Here is a 14570-nt window from a genome sequence, read left to right as displayed (position 1 = left end):
GTGGAGAGAGACAACATCTCTCTCCTGCCTCTTATAAGGACACGAATCCCATCATGACGGCTCCACCCTCATGACCTAATTGCCCCCCAAAAGCCCTCACTTCCAAATGCCATCACATTAGGGATGAGGACTTTGACATATAAATTTTGGGAGGAAAGCACAAATATTCAGTCCATAGCAATGTAGATGGAAAATGACATTATGTTTCAATAGAAAACTTGTTTTTTCATTCTTTGAGATGGCTATTTCATCTCTCTCCTTTTTCTTCTTCTTCCTACTCTGAACTAATAACTTCGCTTCAAACCACATTGAGAAAAGGAATCATACAGGAACTCCACCAGCCCCACCATCAAATCTGTAAACTGCCAATCTCTGATCCTGTTTTCTTTCTTTATTTCCTGTTATAACTAGAAACACTGGAGGTATCTTTAGTAATAGGAGTGAAGGCAGGGTCAAAACCAAAAGTACTGTTCAACAGTCTGTATATTAGGTGGTAAGACTTTCAATTTCTGGCAATAGTGGGCAAGACTATCTGGACTAATTTCTAGCTTAAAACAAATACAAATGGCGGTTCCAATTTTTTAGCATATTTGAGATTCTACAATTTAAATCATGTTGGTTCTTAGCTTTGTTCCCTTCAGCTTCAGCTTTTCATATCCACTAAATCATTTACCTTAATTAATCTGCTTTCCAGCATCAAAAATTTTGTGCGATTATCTCCTGTCTTCTCCTATTGTCTTTGTCCTTATAGGGATATATATATATAATATACATATACATATGTGTGTATATATGTGTATATATACATATATGTATATACATATACATATATGTATAAACAAAGGGATTTTATATATAAAATATATAGGGAGGGATTTTATATATAAAGTATGTATGAGGGAGCAGAGGAGCAGAGTTAATACATACGTTCAATCTTTCATCTTCAACCAGAATTCTCCTCATTTGCTTTTCAACATAATCCATGATGGCTTTCATCATTCCACAACCCTCTGATTCAGCTGGGATAGGTTATCCAGTTTTAGGGGGTCATATGATTAGTTTGGGACCACCCAGATAATCCAGGGTAATCTCCTTGTCTCAGGTTCTTTGATTTAATCACATATGTAAAGCCTCTTTTGCTATATAAAGTAACACATGCATAGCTTCTTGAGATTAGAGTGTGAATATCTTTGTAGGCTATTGTTATGCTTACCATACCTATAGTGGTGTGCTTAAAATGAAATGAATTTTGATTCCTGAACATAATTGGATTAGGCCAATTCATGAATTCTCATATTTTTTTATTCCTACTGTTCTCTCTTGGCCCACTTGATATATGGTAACTTTTTTCTAATGTCAACAAAATAATGAAGATGAGGAATACAGAGTTGGAAGGGATTTTGAGAGAGTGTTTAATTCATGTACCTCTGCCCCTTAGAATCTTATACAAAGCAACTTTTCCCTTACTTATTTATTTATTACATTATGTTAGTTGTACTAAGCAAAAGGTAGCAATAGTGAAAATTTAAAATGCTTTTGAGTTTTTATGGTGTTTCTCATTACAATGTTGGTTTTATCGTGGAATATTTCTTCATTTCTTTGGGAAGCTTTCATGCTCATGCTTAAAGAATATCTGTAGGGTCTGATGATTCAACTTGTAGGTATAAATATTAATTATATTGAGGGTGGACCTTGCTCTCTCCTGCCTAAAGGACCCCTGAGTAATTCTAATGCATTATGAAATCATAAATTGAAATTGGTTTAGTTATATCTGTCAGGGACTTGGCATGTATTAGAATTCATCAACATATTATTCCCATGTAAAGTTCATTTCTTTGATTACACATTAAATTTAGAATCATTAATAAAAATCACAATTTTATGTTAGTAGGGAGTGACGTCATCTTCCTTTTTACCTTTCGGCTTTCAGATTTCTCATTCTAATGTTGGGAAATAGTACATGTGGTAGCATTTGCCAGTTATTCCCAGCCTGACTTCTCCTCTTTTTAAATTCATGATTCCTCTAGGTTCCTAATTAGGAGCTGTCTTCTACTCATTCTAGTTCATTATTTAGGACATCATAAGAACCCCGTTTCAGTCCTTTATAGGTAAAAAAAGACAAAAACTACGTAAGCGTCCATCATGTGCCAGGTACTGGACCATATCCATTAACGTGTCAGCATTTCCCAAGATGTGTTGGATAGAATTAATAATGTTCATTGATACTCTGTAAAAACATGATTTCATGGTCAGGTAAATTCAGGGAAGGCTGGAATAAAGGAAGTTAAACTGATTTATTTAAAGGAAAGCTTGGTACAGATACAGTCTTTAATATACAAATACACATTCTGAATTTTCCAAGGAAATATTTTATTAGAGCATCTTAAGTGATTAATATTCTTCAAAAGTTTGGAAAATACATGTGATGACATTAAACCTTCATAATCACCCTTTCAGGTAAGTATTAATCTTGTTTTTACAGATGAGAAAATTCAGGTTTAAAAAAGTTGGTAATTTTCTTCAGGTCAAAGAACTATGAAGTGGAGTCTGTATACAAAGATCTGATCTATATGAAAGCCCTTGTTTGTTCTTTCCCTCCCTTATTCCCTCCTTCCTTTCTGTCCTTCTATTTAAAATTACATGTATTTGCTTATCTAATTATAAAAGTAACATATTCACTAAAGACTCAAAAACAAACAAAAGCACAATTGATCAAGGAGTACGAAGTTTCAGTTATGCAAAACAAATAAGTTCTGGAAATCTAATATGCAGCAATGTGACTATGGTCAACAGCACTGTATGGTATACTTGAAACTTGCTAGGGTAGATCTCAGGTGTTCTCACCACATACACACACATAAGAAAGAAAATTTAGGTGATGGATTTATTAATTAGCTTGATTGTGGTGATTATTTCATGATGTATACATATATCAAAATATCAAATTGTACATTTTAAGTATACACAATTTTTATTTGGCAATTATACCTCCATACATATGGGGAGAAGAAAATAAAAATTACTCACAACTCCTGCACCATGAGATAACATTAAAGCCTTGACATTTAAAATTTTTCAAACACAAATGTATATTGTATCTATACAGTGTGATTTTTTTCAAAATCGCGATTATAGTGCACATATTGTTAAACCTGCATTGTCAAAATTATCTAATTAAATAACCTTCAAAAATTCTATTTTGATGGCTGAAAATTATTCCATCACAGGAATTGGCCAAATTTATTTAGCTAAATCTTAGTTGTTGGACATGTAGGTTACATCCCATTTCTCACTATTATGAATAGCACCATGAGGAACAACTTAGCACTTTACATCTTTGTGCATTTGTCTGATTATTTCTTTGCAATTAACTACACTCACATTCTACTAATAGTGTACACAGAAGAATGTTTGTTAACTCTCCTATAGGCTCTTATATGTCTATTTTTATTTCTTGACAACTTTGTAAGCAAAAGGTGCATTTTATTGGTTGGCTCATTATGCTCTTATTATGCCATTTTGGCTGTCATTAAGCTGCCTTCCCACTAGTAGGTCTGGTGCCCCAAGTGGCCCTTCTAAGCATGGCAATTGTTTTGTTTCTAGCCCTCTTTTTGGTTTTCTCTTATGATGTGAATTAGCCAAATTGATAACTGAGGTGAGGAATACAATCTGACTATAAAGACAAATAATACACATAGATATTAATATGGTTTATATTATGATTTTCTTAGCCTCTTCTTCCAATCTAACAGTTTTGACCCATAGTACACATAACAGATAGCATTCACATATTGGACATATCCAATGGGGCACCATGGAATTTGCACAATTCTTGACATGTTACATACAATGACACTCCTTTTCTCTTGCTCTATAAAACATTTTGGAATCCAAGTTAGTGCAAGTAATGTTATAATAAGATAACTTCTCTAATTTATACCAAAATAAATAACTCACAATCATACTTCCTTAAAATATTATTAGTAGCAAATTATTTGCCATATAACTGTAATAGTATAAAATTCAACTGCTCTAACAGAGATTAAAATCAACGATGCCTTGAAGAAGACAGAAGTTCATTTCTTTCTCAAAGTAAAATCTGAGCAATTATGGCAGCTCTCTACTGAAAAGTCACCAAGGGTCCAGGCACCCTCCATCTTATTACTCTGCTATCCTTAGAATATTGACCTTATCCCACATGGTCCAAGATTACTCTCCTAATATCTGAATTTCAGCCAGCAAGAAAGATCTAAAATGGCAGTGGAGGCCATGTCCTTGACACTAAGGACATGACCCCAAAGATGTAAACTCTAGCTAATCTTTCCTTGACTACAACATAGACACATGGAACCACACTTACCTGCAGAGTAGCGTGGGCATGTCTTAAATTGAGGATGCCATAAATCCAGCTAAAAAGCAGGAGTTCTCTAACCATGAGTGAGAAGGGGGACAGTTAGAAGCGTCTGTTGTAACATTTCCCATGAGCGTATTGCTCTTGGATACAACCATTTCCCCTTATCTGCAGATTCGCTTTCCACAGTTTCAGTTACCCATGGTCAACCATGGTCTGAAAATATTAAATGGAAAATTCCAGAAATAAACAATTTGTAAATTTTGAATTGCATGCCATTCTGAGAAGCATGATGAAATCTCATGTTGTACCACTTCATCCCACCCAGGACATGAATCATCCCTTTGTCCAGTATTTTATATGCTACCTGCCCATTAGCCATATGGGTTATCAGATGGACTGTCAGGTATCACAGGCCTTACGTTCAAGTAACCTTTATTTTGCTTAATAATGGCCCCAAAGAGCAAAAGTAGTAATGTTGGCAATTTGAATATGCCAAAGAGAAGCCAAAAAGTAGTTCGTTTAAGTGAAAAGGTGAAAGCTCTCAACGTAATGAAGAAACAAAAAAAATTGTATGCTGAGGTTGCTAAGATCCATGGTAAGAATGAATCGTCTATGAAATTGTGAAGAAAAAAGAAATTTGTGCATAGTATATACAGGGTTCATTCAGTACTATCCAAGACTTCAGGAATCCACTGGAGGTCTTGGACTGCTGTACTTGATAACACTTGCCTTAACAAGTTCAGTCTCCTGAACCATAGTAGTATCGAATTGACTCCCCTCATCCCAAATGAGTAGACTGCATTTCCTTTGGTTCTGTGTCTGGATCATTAGACATATCAGTGGGCTAAGCTGAAGATGGGAGACATGGTTTGAGACCTACCTTGTTCAATCTTTAAACTGTTCTTCTGTTCAGAGTCTGAGTTTTAATAAGAATCTAACTTATGCTGGGATCCTGGCCTTATTGTGAATAGACCAAAATGGTTAGCCTTACCATTTTCTACCTTGTTTACTCAGGAGAATGCACTCCAGCCTGGCGACAGAGCGAGACTCCGTCTAAAAAAAAAAAAGAAAGAAAGGAAAAAAAGCAGGAGCACTATTTCATTCACTATGGAAAGACAAGTTTCCCTCAACATCTCAGTAGCTCAGCCCACATCTTCTTACTTTATAAACTACATGCATACCATCTGATTTCCCACTTCAAGAACCTGTAGGCCGTGCCTGAGGACTTTTTCAGGCCACCAAAACCCATCTTGCTGCTCACACTGCAGGCCAGACCTAGATTAATCCTGTCCTCAGAAGCCCCCAACCAAGACTAATGAGAGATGATGCATAAACATCCCAGCTTCCTTTCCCCTCAGGAGAGAGGCTCTGTTTCCTAGAGACGATTCTCACTCTGTTGCCAGGCTGGAGTGCAGTGGCATGATCTTGGCTCACTGCAACCTCTGCCTCCTGGGTTCAAGCGATTCTCCTGCCTCAGCCTCCCAAGTAACTGTGACTACAGGCACATGCCACCACGCCTGGCTAATTTTTGTGTTTTTAGTAGAGATGGGGTTTCACCATGTTGGCCAGGATGGTCGCAATCTCTTGGCCTCGTGATCCGCCTGCCTCAGCCTCCCAAAGTGCTGGGATTACAGGCGTGAGCCACTGCACCCGGCCGCTCCTGCTATTTTAAAGCTAGAACTGTTGCATGGCAAAAACAAACTTAAATTATTCTAAGACTTTGTTAGATATGTAGTAAAGAAGAACGATACAACACAGTGGATTGACTTTAACACCAGAATTTTCTCATATGGCTTGGTAAAGATACACTTGATAGAAGATGGTACATTGCTGGGCAAACACTAGATGGTGCTGTTCTTTAGGCAGAAGACAGTCTGCAACTAGATTTTGGTGCTGATCTATTATTACAGTTTAGCATACAACTTTAAAACAGTTGGGCTTCAATCGATCAAAAAGTATTTACTGAACACCCATTAAGTGTCAGAGTTGGGCCTGAAATAGAAAGGAAAATAGTATTAAGTCTAGAAAGACAGCAAAGCACAAAACTGAAGCAGTACCTTTCCAATGTAAATAGCCTGGATTTTTCCTTTCTTTAGAGAACTTAGAGAATTTATGTAGCATAAGAATTTTTTTTATCCCCAAAGAACTTTATATTAATGGAACAATATTTGCCATCAGTTTTGATAATATTATTTCATGAATATTATATATCCAGTTACTAATTAACTATATTTGCCATTTGACTTTATGATTAAATGTAAAAGCATGATGTTTTCTGTAAAATACTATTCTAATATACTTCTAAAATATACCACCTTCATGAACCTTCCCATGTTAAATCCCACTAGATTTAATTACTCCAAACTTTTAGTATTACCCTGAGTAAATCTAGGGAGTCTTTATAGCAGTGCTTCTTAAACTTTAATGTGCATAATAGGCACCTGGGGATTTGATTAAAAATAAGATTCTGAGTCAGTGGGTTTGAGGTGGAGCCTGAGATTATGCATTTCTAACAAGTTCCCAGATGATGCTGATGCTACTGATCCACAAACAGCCCTCTGGGTAGATTTTTACTTGTAGATATGGTAATTGAGTTTTGCCATGGTTAGAAACATGTTTAAATTTTAATTTCCTGTAGGAAATTTTTCTTTGTGACTCTCCCTCCCTCTATCTTCAACTTCCTTTACCTACATCTTCACCATGTTCTTATAATTTACTGTATATTGCATGCAGTAGTCACTAAATAGATGTAGATGATGGCTGGGAGAAGAAACTTTCTCCATAAAACATGGAGGGTTGGATAGCTTTAATTTGTCCCTTCAGAGCCATTCTCCTCTTGTCTTCACCTTGTTCTCTGGCCTGGGATGCTAACCTGTATGAACCTCATCAAGGAGCTCTTCTTTTCTCTGGCTTTCAGGTTGGTTTTGCTCATGGGGGCCCTAGTGAAATGTGTGTGTGTGTGAGAGAGAGACAGAGAGAGAGAGAGAGAGAGAGAGAGGAGTGAGATCAATTATTTATCCCTTGGCTTCCTCCCTGTAAAGTCACCTTGGGCTGTCTGAGAATGTTTACTGAAGTTCAGTAACCTTTTCAAGGTGTCCACTTGCATACAAGTCTCTCCTTTTGGGTTCTGGAAACTATTCTTTCCCTTTTCCCTTTGGGCCTAGGGGTTAGTAACTGCTCCTATATTATTAGCTCTGTGATCCTTATGGTTCCTTGGCATTTTGCCCATACTCCTTAAAATAGTTCCTTTTTAAAATAAATTCTCCTCAAGTTAACCTAATTTGAGTATGCCAACCTGTTGGGATGCTGACTGAAACACTTGGTTACCAACGACTTCAGAATTATAAATAGGTAAAATTTGCTTGAGCTATAGGAAGACATAAAATAACAGAATGTGATATACTTATCACTTTAGTGGTGAGAACATTTAAAATCTATTAATTTTCAAGAAAATAATACCTTATTATTAACCATAATTAACATATTGTACAAGTTCTCTTGAACTTATTCCTCCTGTAATACGTGTTAATTACATTGATCTAGCCATTTCACAGTGTATACATCCATATGTGTTACAAAACAACATACCATACATGAAAATTATGTACAATTTAAATTTGTCAAAAAAATAAATAAGCCAGGAAATTATGGAAACAATGTAAAAGATGACACAATTTGAGACATGTAGAAAAGTCTCAATTTTGACAAATATTTTATTGCTGTGAATTCCAAGAACATGTCAGCATTGCATGACATCAACTCTGTTGGGGCAATGACTGAAATTTGGCTTAGGTTTTTCATTATCTTTGTGGTGTTTGAAAATGTTCAGGCAGATTTTGTTTCTCTGGTCAGTGTGGGTCAGTGTCCAAGTTAGATATAGCCAAGCAGGGGCTTCTGGCTCATTAGAGAATATTTCCCAGACTGCTGGTCTATATCCTTATTGCAATTGATGATGACAGACAACAGAAATAATAAACTTAACTTACTTTGAAAAACAACAGTAGTTATTGTCTTTCTTTGACTCATTCTTTTATCTGAACAGATTAGCTTTGCTGTTCTCTCATCTGAGTCCATTTAATATTTGTGCATGTATATGGGAGTATAAAGGTTCTTAATCCAAGTTTTTACTAGAGAAAAAAAGTTTTATTGTGGTCTGATTACGGGAAATCTCGCTTTATATAAAATATGCCCATAACCCTACTTAATTTGCACCTATTAAAATGTCAAAAAATGGTACATCTTGAATTTGATCTGGAATATTCCAGAGTGATAAAGTTTTTAGTCCTCTTAAGTGTGGCAGGGATTTTCTTCTTGGTTGCATTGATTCCTTCTCCATTTGATTCTAACACTTGAGGCTGCAAACTCATTTTCCTAAATAAATGGTTACGGTGTTTACCAGAATTTTATTACTATGGCAGAGAGCTCATCATTGGGATTTTTTTAAATGGGGAAAATTTCATGGCATGTTTTCAAGGTTATTACCCAAAGCAACATATATATAACAAGGTTTTATTTTTCTTTTAAAGTTATTGTCAGAATAGATGCCAGTATAGTGGTTTCAGTTGCTCAGATGATCGCGGCTAGCAAGAACTTTTTAATTTGAGACAATTAGGAAATCTAGTTGGAATGTTTAGAAAAATAAACTATCATACTGGCTCACTAATTGATTTCTTCTGTACTTTAATCATTCAGCCATTCATCCTCTGGGATTGAAACAAGTGCCAAGTGTATCAAGAGGAAAAATAATCTGTTTTCTCATGGAGCTCATCTTCTTAGATGAGTAGCATGTATACACAAATAAATTATAATTTGTTTTAGCAATGATTAAAGTATTAGGTACAAGATATAGAGGAAGGAGGGCCTAACCTAATTTTGGGGGAGAGAGATTGGTTAGAAGACCTTCATAGAGAAGTTGACATCTGAGTGGGGTTTTGAAGTTTGAATAGAAGATGAGAGATGGTGGGTAGTTAGGAGCCAAATTATAAAAGGTCTTATACCTTCTGCTAAGGAAGTTGGTTTGGTTTTTATTCTGTAGGCAATCATAAACTTCTAGATAATTTTACCTAGGAAAGAGATATTATCAAATTTGCATTTTGGAAAGAACTTTTCAGGAATGATGTAAGAGATGCACTAGAAGAGAGGGTTGGAGTTGTGTTTATATGAGGCTGGAGATAGGGAAAGCAACTAGGAGCTATGCAAAGAACCCACACAAGAGCTAAAAATTGCTTAAACTAAGTGAGAATGAAGAGAAAGCGGCAGATTCAAGAGATAATTAGGAAGCAGAATTGGCAAGACGATATCTGAGAAATTATTACTAAAATATAGAATATATAAAAGAGAATATGTTGGGAAGATGGATGGGAAGAGAGAATGATTTTATGTTTTTGATGTTTTGAGGTTGTAGCACCCCTAACAGATAACTAGACTGCTATATAACCTTAGATAACTGCTAAGTAAGTCTGGAGTAGAGACATGTTTGGAAATCAGAGAATGGTTAAAACTAGAGGAGTAGATGGGATGTTTGAGGGGCTGAGTGCAGGGCAGGCTCTCCAATCTGTTTTTCTGTCTCCTTGCTTTTCTTTTGTGCAACACTCTGATCTCATGTTGCTAATTGCTGATGCTTTCCACCAGGATGAGGGAGGGGGGCGTGTCCTAAGCCCAGTTAAGAATCACTGGAAGCTTGACTAAGAAGTTCCTTATAAATGTAGTAAAAGAATGGGGAGAAAGTGAAGTCCCAGAATCCAAAGAAAGACGGTTTTAAGAAAGCAAAAAACCCAATTGCTCAACAAGGGGTTAGTTTACTGTAAAAGTAGAAGACAGAAGGGAAAAGCTTGGTATTGTTTTTGGTGATGATTGTTTGGATATGACACCAAAAGCACAAGCAACAAGAACAAAAATAGATAAGTAGGACTATCTCAAACTAAAAAGCTTCTGTACAGCAACGGACACAATCAACAGAGTGAAAGGCAACCTGCTTAAAGGGAGAAACTATTTGTAAACTGTTTATCTGATAGGAGGTTAACATCCAAAATATAGAAACATTTCCTACAACGTAAGAGCAAAAACCCCCAAATCTGATTGAAAAGTGGGCATAGGACTTGAATAGACATTTCACCAAGAAAGTCGTACAAATGACCAACGGTTATATGAAAAGGTGCTCAACATCTTTAATCATCAGGGAAATGCAAATTAAAATCACAATGAAATATCATCATACACTTGTTAGGATGGCTATTATTTAAAAAAAAATATTTTCAAGGATGTGGAAAAATGGAAACCCTTATATACAGTTGGTGGGAAAGTAGAATGGCACAGTCACTATGGAGAAAAGTATGAAGGTTTCTCAAAAAATTAAAAACAGAACTACCAAATGATCCAGCAGTCTCACTACTAGATATATATCCAAAAGAATAGAAATCAGGATTTTTTTTTTTTTTTTTTTTTTGAGATGGAGTCTCGCTCTGTCGCCCAGGCTGGAGTGGAATGGCACGATCTCGGCTCACTGCAACCTCTGCCTCCTGGGTTCAAGCAATTCTCCTGCCTCAGTAGCTGGGATTACAGGCACGCGCCATCATGCCTGGCTAATTTTTGTGTTCTCGTAGAGACAGGGTTTTACCACGTTGGCCAGGCTGGTCTCAAACTCCTGACCTCACGTGATCTGCTTGCCTCGGCCTCCCAAAGTACTGGGATTACAGGCATGAGCCACCACACCCGGTCTGAAATCGGGATCTTGAAGAGATATATGCGTTTCTATGTTCATTGCAGTATTATTCATGATAGGCAAGATTTGAAAACAACCTAAATGTCTATCAGTGGATGAATGGATAAAGAAAAAATGTGTTATATAATGGTATATAATAATGGAATATTATTCAGCCTTAAAAAGAAAGAAATTCTGCCACATGTGATAACATGGATGAACGTGGAGGACATTATGCTATGTGAAATAAACCAGTCACAGTAGGAAAAATACTGCATGATTCCACTTATATGAGGTATGTAAAGTAGTCAAACTCAAAGAACAGAAAGTAGAGTGGTAGTTTACAGGGGCTATTGAGAGGGGGAAAAGGAGAGTTGATAAAAGTGTATGAAGTTTCAGTTATGAAAGATGATTAAGTTCTGGAGATCAGCTGTACAACATAGTTTCTATGGATAACAATTCTGAGTTGTGCACTTAAAAATTGGTTAAGAGGGTAGATCTCACATTAAGTGTTCCTACAGAAAAAGCAAAAACAAAACCACAAAGGGGCATGAAGAAACTTTTGGAGGTGATTGATATTTATTATCTTGATTGTGGTGGTCATTTCACTAGTGGGTGCCTATGTCCAAACTCATCAAGTTGTACACATAAATATGTGCGATTTTTGTATATCAATTTTGCATCAATAAAGCTGTTAAAAAGAGAGAACATTTAAAAAATTTAAAACATGTATGGTGATAATCATGCTTAAGAGGTCTACCTCTAGCATTAAACATGGATGACTCTGAAGTCAGAAATTATTGAGGAAGACTCTCAAGCATTTGAAATGATTGTCATGGACTGCTTTGTTAAAACTTTATGTCTTTCATAAGCTTATTTCACTTCATTTTGAGCAAACTTTGCTATTTTAAATACCTACAAGAAGTATTTTGAACATGTGTTTAAAATTATTTTCTTCAGAATCTGCCTAATCATTGTCTTCTATATTCTGCAAGTTATTCCTCTGGTAAAAACAAGGGTGCAAATTCTGTTTTTCTAGAAACAGAATGATATACTCAAACTGATATTAGAATTCAGGGTTCAAACATGGGTATAATAGTAAAGTTCCTTCTGTCTATACTGTGGCTAACATTTGGTGGATTCAATTTGCAAAAACTGCTGCATGAGAGAATGCTACATACAGGCCCCCTGCTGCTTCTAGTTTTGCTGCTGTTAATCAGACTTAGTGCAATAATAAAAATGTCAAGCTCTGCTACACACAAGCCTACCTCAGAGACAGCACACGTTTGATTCCAGACCACCACAATAAAGTGAGTCATGCAAATAAAGTGAATCACGCAAATTTTTGGTTTCCCAGTGCATATAAAAATTATGTTTACATTATACTGTAGTCTATTGAGTATGCAATAGCATTATGTCTAAAAAGAACAATGTACGTATCTTAATTGAAAAATACTTTATTGTTAAAAAATGCTAATCATGATCTGAGCCTTCAGTGAGTTGTAATCTTTTAACTGGTGGAGGATCTTGCCTTAATGTGGATGGCTGCTGACCAATCAGGGTGGTTGTTGAAGATTGGGATATCTGTGGCAATTTCTTAAAATAAGACAACAATGAAGTTTGATGCATTGATTGACTTCCTTTCATGAAAGATTTCTCTGTAGCGTGTGATGCTGTTTGATAGCATTTTACCCATAGAGCTTCTTTCAAAATTGGAGTCAGTTCTCTCAAACCTTGTCACTGCTTTATCAACTAAGTTTATGTAATATTCTAAAGTCTTTGTTGTCATTTCAACAATGTTCACAGCATCTTCAGCGGGAGTATATTTCATCTCAAGGACCACTTTTGTTTTCATCCATGAGAAGTAGCACCTCACACATTCAAGGCTGATCATGAGATTACAACAATTCAGTCACATCTTCAGGTTCCACTTGTAGTTCTTTTGCTAATTCTCTCACATCTGCAGTTACTTCCTCCACTGAAGTCTTGAATTCCTCTCAAAGTCATCCATGAGGATTGGAATTAACTTCTTTTTTTTTTTTTTTGAGGCGGTGTCTCGCTCTGTCGCCCGGACTGGAGTGCAGTGGCCGGATCTCAGCTCACTGCAAGCTCCGCCTCCCGGGTTCACGCCATTCTCCTGCCTCAGCCTCCCGAGCAGCTGGGACTACAGGCGCCCGCCACCTCGCCCGGCTAGTTTTTTGTATTTTTAGTAGAGACGGGGTTTCACCGTGTTAGCCAGGATGGTCTCGATCTCCTGACCTCGTGATCCGCCCGTCTCGGCCTCCCAAAGTGCTGGGATTACAGGCTTGAGCCACCGCGCCCGGCCGGAATTAACTTCTTTCAAACTCTTGTTGATATTTTGGCCTCCTCCCATGAATCACAAATGTTTTAATGGCCTCTAGAATGGTGAATTCTTTCTAGACTTTTTTTTATATCTAAGAGAAATCTGTACCCCTGTGTTTATTTAATTTTTTTAATGCTTTGTAATATCCTTTATTTAAAAATTTTTTGTAGGTACATAGTAGGTGTATATATTTATGCATTATATGAGATATATTGATACAGGCATGCAATGCATAATAATTACACCAAGGTAAATGGGATATCCATCACCTCAGGCATTTATCCTTTGTGTTACAAACAATCCAATTACACTCTTTTAGTTATTTTTAAATGTACAATAAATTATTTTTGACTATAGTTGTCTTGTTGTGCTAGCAAATACAAGGTCTTATGCGTTATGCATTATTTCTATGTTTTTAAATATCCACTACCATTCCTACTTTACCCCCATACTCCTCTACTCCCCTTCCCACCCTTTGGTAACTATCCTACTCTCTATCTCCATGAGTTCAATTGTTTTAGATTTTAGCTTCCACAAATAAGTGAGAACATGTGAAGTTTGTCTTTCTGTGCCTGGCTTATTTCACTTAATATAATGATCTCCAGTTCCACCCATGTTGTTGCAAATGACAGGATTTCATCTTTTTTATGGCTGAATAGTACTCCATTGTGTTTATGTACCCCATTTTCTTTATCCATTTATTTGTTGATGGACACTTAGGTTGCTTCAAATTTTGACTATTGTGAATAGTGCTACAATAAACATGGGAGTTCAGATATCTCTTTGATATACTGATTTCCTTTCTTATGGGCATATATACCTAGGAGTGGGATTTCTGGATCATATAGTAGCTCTATTTTTAGTATTTAGTTCTTGTTGTTTTTTGTTTTTTTTTTTTAAACAAGGTCTTGTTCTGTCACCCAGGCTAGAGTGAAGTGCCGTGATAATAGCTCACTGCAGCCTTGAACTCCTGGGCTCAAGCAATCCTCCTGCCTTAGCCTCCCAGTGTGCTGGGATTGTAGGCATAAGTCACCTTGGCTGACTTATTTTTAGTGTTTTGAGGAACCTCAAAACTGTTCTCCATAGTGGTTGCACTAATTTTCATTCCCCAAAACAGTGTATGTGGGTACTGTTTTCACCCCGTCCTCGCCAGCATTTGTTATTGCCTGACT

This window comes from Trachypithecus francoisi, unplaced genomic scaffold, assembly GCF_009764315.1.
Source record: "Trachypithecus francoisi isolate TF-2019V2 unplaced genomic scaffold, Tfra_2.0 Contig01603, whole genome shotgun sequence".
NCBI classification, from domain to species: domain Eukaryota; kingdom Metazoa; phylum Chordata; class Mammalia; order Primates; family Cercopithecidae; genus Trachypithecus; species Trachypithecus francoisi.
This window is presented reverse-complemented; position numbering follows the sequence as displayed.